At 39.4% G+C, this 6,794-nt stretch overlaps 1 pseudogene; it reads left to right on the top strand.

The window, feature by feature from the left end:
- Positions 1-2,309: 2,309 nt before the first annotated feature.
- On the top strand, positions 2,310-3,829 carry LOC122276901 (annotated as a pseudogene).
- The last annotated feature ends 2,965 nt before the right edge of the window (positions 3,830-6,794 follow it).

The following is a 6,794-nucleotide window of genomic DNA, read 5'->3' as shown; positions in this document are numbered from 1 at the left end:
AAAGAAGAAAACATTTTTAAAGAAAAATCCCACCTCCCAATGTTTTAAAATGAACTGAATGACTATGCATGATAAGTATGATATGTATGTATAGAATAATAACTACATGACTGAAAACCTGTGTTATTATATTTTAACTATATGAAGTAATACTTACGAGTCATCGACTCATTTTAGTTTTTATGTGTTCCCTCCCAGGGACAAGATAATCATGACAAGTAAGGACGAGCACAACCCAAGGGGAAGAGTACGAAAGCCTAGGCAATATATTTTGTACAATGAACTTTAATTATAAAATTTAATGTTTTCCGTTGTAATTTCTTAATTAATAAAATAAATTTTATTTATAACATGGAATCTTTTGTATCCTAGCATGAAAGGAAAATAAATTTTAAAAGAAATCGTAATTCCCGTCGATTTTTATTAAAATTATTTTGTAAATGACCCACCACAAGAATGGGCATTACATGTCCTGTTCAAGCGGTTTTCTGATTTTTTATTTTTTTTTAGACCCCACTATAACAAATATTGGTTTTAGGGATAGAAATTTTTCTCACAAATAATTACATTTTGCTACCAAATTCACTTCGTCACGAAATTTTCATTGCAAATATTTATATTGGACCATTTTATTTGTCACGAATTATAATTTGTGAAAACTAAATACTTTTTCCTGTAAAATTCAAATCATCATAAAATGTATACAAAGAATATTTTTTTATTGTGACATGCATTCATTCGTGACGAAATTGTTTGGTGAAATTAATTACCTCACTACAACAAATAGTAGTTTTTAGAGTAGAAACTTTTCCCGTGATTACTATTTGGTAGTAAATAATTACATTTTCTTACTAAATTCACATTTTCATAAAAAGAGTTCGCTACAAATATTTATATTGAACCATTTTATTTGTCACGTGTTACAATTTGTAAAAATTAAAGACTTTTTTTTTACAGAATTCAAATCATCAGAAAAATTGCATAAATAATATTATTTTACGGTGACATATGCATCGACGAAATTGGTATGTGACATTAAGTCACTATTACAAATAGTAACTTTTGGATTAGAAATTTTTTCAACGAATACTATTTTGTACCAAATAACTACATTTTACTACTAAATTCACGTCGTCAGAAAATTTTCAACACAATTATTTGTATCCGACAATTTTACAGCGATATTAAATTGCTGCTAAATGTGTTTGACCATATTTTATTATTTGTGATGACTATTTAATTATTTGCAGTGATATTAGACCCCTGGAAGAGGTCGTTTAAAACGAAAATAGAAAATTTTTGTTTAACACGTGGGAGATGCACTCGAATTGAAATGAAAAAAAAAAAAAAAAAATGCCTCCAAAACATAGACTCTTAAGAGTCTAGAGAGCGAGCAGCAAAATTTAGCGGGTCTCCCCTCTAGTCCAACTAGAACTTTCTATCTACATTAATTAGTATTTAAAATGACTCTATAACAAAACTCCACTTGTCTAATATTAACCTAACCACGTAAACGTGTGAGAAAATGACTAAAATGGAAACAACGTTGGCGCACCGTAATAGGGTTAATTATTGTTCAGCCTCTCCAACCAGCTTGCCTGTTTTAATTATTGCAAATCGATCTGGTCCTTAAAAAAGCGTTCAGAAGATCTGATTTAAACCTTTAGAGATTCTATCTTCCTTTTCAGTTACTGATTTTGAGACGTAGATCTCATGCACGTAATATGGCACGTACGCACAGTTCTGTACACGAGACATTACCTACGCACAAGTACATAGTTTCCAGATATGTTTTGATTGAGGTTTTACATATATTGTGGCTTTACTCTCACATGCACGTCCTAACACGTACAGAGTACGTCGTAGTACTGAAAGGAAATAGCTTTCTTACAAAATATATAAATAAATAACGGACAGAAAATACAAACTACTGTTTAGGGTATACGTACATGCACACCACTCCCAAAAAAATAAAAAGATCTTGCTTTAACGTCGGAAAAAAGTCGCCGAAATTAGTCCTAAAATCGACGCAAAATGTGTAGTTTCAAACTATTTTTGAAGTAATCAGAAAAAGGCAATAATTATAATTACATATGGGTATCATTATTATTTTCAAATAAAAACCATGTAAACAGTGGACAAAGAAGATCTATTTATAATAGAGCAGAAGATAGCCACGAGCTCAAAACAATTAATTAATTAGCAGAATCATGAAGACCTCATGCCTTCGCCCACCTTCAATCCCAATCATATTTGCAACCATTTTTTTCTGAATTTCATATGTGAATTCAGAGCAAGTTAATCTACACATGCTTTTCCAATTCCTTTCAAATAATTCTTCACCATGCCACCCAGTCTCCCAGGCCATCTACACACCCAAGAATACCTCTTTCTCTCGGTTTTGAACTCTCCCATTTACAAAATCGCAGGTTTTCAACATCTGCAACCCCAAAACCGCTCGCTATTATAGTTGCCAAACACATTTCTCACATCCAAGCAACTGTTATTTGTGCAAAACGTTATGACTTGGAAATGAGGATTCGAAGCGGTGGCCATGACGATGAGGGTCTTTCATATGTATCGAATCATCCATTTCTAGTCCTTGACATGTTCAAATTTCATGCTCTAGACATTGATATAGCATCCGAGACTGTATGGGTTCAGGTTGGCGCCACTCTTGGCGAACTTTTTTACAGAATTGCCGAGAAAAGTAAAGTTCATGTTTTCCCTGCTGGGGTCTGTCCGGGCGTAGGCACGGGTGGACACTTTTCTGGAGGTGGCTTTGGAAACTTAATGCGAAAGTATTGTCTCTCTGCCGATAACATAATCGATGCGCAAAAAGTCACTGTCAATGGATCGATCCTCGACAGAAAATCCATGGGAGAGGATGTGTTTTGGGCCATTAGAGGAGGTGGGGGAGCAAGTTTTGGAGTCATTCTTTCATGGACCATAAAGTTGGTACGAGTTCCATCCATGGTGACAGTGTTCAACGTTAAAAGAACATTGGAACAAAATGCAACAGATGTTGTTTATCGTTGGCAACAGGTTGCAGATAAACTAACAAAAGAAATCTTCATAAGGGCAATGCCACAAGCGGTGAATGGAAGTCAGGAAGAGAAGAAGACGGTGCAAGTTTCTTTCATTGGACACTTTCTGGGAAAATCTAAAAGCCTCATCCCTTTGATGAATGTGAGGTTTCCCGAACCAAGATTGCAGCAAGATGACTGCAGTGAAATGACATGGATTGAGTCCACTCTTTTCTGGGCAGATTTCCTCATCGGAACTCCCACGAATGCTTTACTCTGGCCATCCAAGGCAGATTTCTCCTTCAAAAGCTAGCAAGTCTGATTATGTTAAGGAACCAATTCCAAAGATTAGTTTAGAATCCATTTGGAAGTTATTGATGGAAAAAGGGGAAAAGGGATGGATGCAATGGAATCCTTATGGAGGAAGAATGAGTGAGATTTCGGAATCAGAGACTCCATTCCCGCATAGGGCTGGAAACATATTCAAGATACAACATTTCGTGCAGTGGGTTGAAGAAGGTACACAAGCTAAGAACCATTACCTTAAACTTTCAAGAGCCCTATACAAGGTGATGAGACAGTACGTATCAAAGTCCCCAAGGGAGGCTTTTCTCAACTATAGAGATCTTGATATTGGTGTTGCCAGTTCAAGTCATAATCGTACAATCCTTATTGACAGTGCACGAATGTATGGGAGCAAGTATTTCAAGGGCAATCTGGACAGGTTGATGCGTGCGAAGACAAGCATTGATCCCTCCAATTTCTTCAGAAATGAACAAAGCAATCCTGCCTTGAGCGACTAGAGCAAAATTATCTTTTTACGTGTCCTATTGGCTCTGCTAGGGTTTGAGTTTGAGGATACGTGCATGGCTGCCGCCGGGGCTATTGTGAGGGCCCCGGCCTGTGCTCGGTCGTATGCAGATCTGGTGGCGCAAACACCTCAACCTCTTCCGGAGGTGGAGGTACCCTTGCGTCCGTTGAAAACTTTTGAGGGCATCCCGTATGTTTCTTTTACGAAGGAGGAGATTGAGCGTTCGGCTCAACCATTTAAGTTTTCGTTAGTCTTGAAGTTTCTGCCCAGACGTCCCTCTTTGGATAATATTAGAGCCTTTTGCAGAAGAAGGTGGGGTTTGGCTGTTCAACCAGTGATTTCAGCGATGGCAAGTCCGCGATCCGTATTTGTACGTATGACGAATGAGGAAGATTTCATTAAGGGTTTCTCTCGGGAAGCGTCAGAAATAGATGGAGTCCAATATAGAGTGTTCCAGTGGTCGACTGAGTACGTTGAGGAGAAGGAACCGTCTGTGGTTCCGGTCTGGATTTTCTTACCTGGGTTGCCTCCGAATTATTATCATGAATCGTTTCTACGTAATATTACGGTCCCTCTGGGTCAGTACATTCGAAGGGATAATTGTACACGGTGTGCTACGAAGACGGATGGAGCAAGAGTTTGTATTAAGATGGATATCTCGAAACCGCTGGTGGAAAGGTTCTGGATTGGTGTTCCTCATCAGCCGTCGAGTTGGGTTCAACAGGTAGTCTTTGAATCTCTTCCTAGATATTGTACAAGATGTTGCATGCAGGGGCATAATTTGAAAACGTGTATGAGAGAGAGTAAGAAACTTAAAGGTTGGGAGGGTAAAGATAAAATGACGTGGGAAAAGAAGGATAAGAATATGGAGGGAGGGGTGGGTAGTAGTAAAGAGGTGGTGATGAATGCTGACAAGCCGGTTTTGGATTTAGTGAAGGAAATAGAAAATAATGTGGTAGAGGAGGCAAATAACATAAAGCAGGTATCAGTAGAGGGAGATAAACAATTGAGGGTGAACGAGGTAGGGATACAGGGCGAGAAGACATTAATGAATATGAATTTACAGGAGTCGGGGATGGAGGTGGAAAGGCAAATAAACGTACAGTTGGTGCAGAGTGATATGGGGCAAAATGTAGTGGTAACGGAGAGTGAAGATTTGCATGGGAAAGAAGATAATATAGTGCTTATTTCAGAGTGTGGGCAAAAGGAAGGTGAAGTGGTTGTAGTGAGTAATGATGGGGATGGGGAATGGGTTAACACGGAAGGAGAGGTGCAGGTAGAGGAGGAGGATGTTACGATGAGTTTTGACGAAGAACAGGGGAATAAAGATGAGGTGGAGGAAGGGGAGTTAATTATTGAATTGCGAGGGCAGTCTGATTCGGAATTAAATTTGGGCATTGATGATCTTGCTAAGGGGAAAGCCTGCTGCTCGGATTCTGAAAATATAAGTCAAAAGGCAGTTAAGAAAGATGTTAGGAGATCGACAAGGGTGGTTAGTAAGCCCTTGAAAATTAACTTATGATGCAGAATATATTATTCTGGAACCTGAGGGGTGTGAACACGTCTCAGAAGAGGTTGAGTGTATTAGTCAAGAAGTTTGTACCTAGTATAGTAGCTGTTGCAGAACCGTTTGTTTCTACGAATCGTATGAAAATGTTACAAAGTAGATTAAATATGGCTGGGAGTGTTTCGAATGAAGAGGTGGGGGGAAAACTATGGGTGATGTGGATGGCTGGAATGCAGGTTTCTGTGATTGATATGTCTAACCAACACATTACGGTGAATGTTTGTGATGGGGACAGGATAATGAGGTGCTCAATGGTGTATGCAAAATGTATGACAAGTGAAAGAAGAGTGTTGTGGCAGGGTCTAGGAGAGGGAGTGGACGATACGCTGCCCTGGATAGTAGTGGGGGATTTCAACGTGATTAGATATGACTCGGAGAGGCGAGGAGGAAATGCAAGACCGGTTGTAGCGATGGAGGAGTTTAATGAATTTATTGAGTCGACTGGGCTATCAGAATTGAGGTCGGAAGGAAATCCATTTTCCTGGTGCAATGGTCAACAGGGATTGGCTCGGAGATGGTCTAGGTTGGATCGATCCTTAGTTAATGCCACTTTTCTGGAAGTATTTTCGCAGGCCAGCATGCAGTATCTATCGAGGAGAACCTCAGATCACTCACCGGTGTTAATTCGTTTGGAGGAGGTGCAACGTGCTTATGGTTATCCCCCGTTCAAGTTTCATCAAATGTGGGTTACGCATAAATCTTTCATGAGTTGTATTGAAGGGGCCTGGAAGGATGATATGGCAGATTACGGTATGGTGAGATTAGCTCGGAAGCTTAAAAGATTAAAACCGGTATTGAGAGTGTGGAACCGAGAGGTTTTTGGAAATATTAAAACACAGATTGGAGCGTTAGAGGAGAGGTTGGCCAGATTAGAGGAGAAACTGCAGGTGAATTTTCATGCGGAGGATGAACAGGATTATTTGGTTACCAAGGCGGAACTTGAAGTGTGGTCACATCGAGAGGAAGTGCGGCTTCGTCAACAAGCAAAACAATCTTGGATAACAGATGGGGAAGCTTCGGCTCAATTCTTTCGGTCGTTCAAGAGTAAAAATAGAAATGTGGTCCGTGAGATGAAAATGCAGGATGGTACATGGCTCAAGAGTCCGGAAGAAATTCATGAGGGTGCTGTAGAATATTTCAGAAAATTTCTGGAGTATAAACAGGTGGAAGAGGTGCCAAATTTACTTGATTTTATTCAACCTATTATCACAGAGGAGGAAAATAATTTGTTAGGAGTGCTCCCTTCAATCCAAAGCGTAAAGGAGGCTGTGTTTTCAATCCCAGTGGATAGTAGTCCAGGTCCGGATGGATTCGGGTCGGGATTTTACCAATCTTGTTGGAATATTGTCAGTGAGGATCTAGTGGGGGCGGTGCAGGATTTTTTTTCAGG

This window comes from Carya illinoinensis, chromosome 9 (assembly GCF_018687715.1).
Source record: "Carya illinoinensis cultivar Pawnee chromosome 9, C.illinoinensisPawnee_v1, whole genome shotgun sequence".
In the NCBI taxonomy this organism is placed as follows: Eukaryota; Viridiplantae; Streptophyta; class Magnoliopsida; order Fagales; family Juglandaceae; genus Carya; species Carya illinoinensis.
This window is presented reverse-complemented; position numbering and strand designations above follow the sequence as displayed.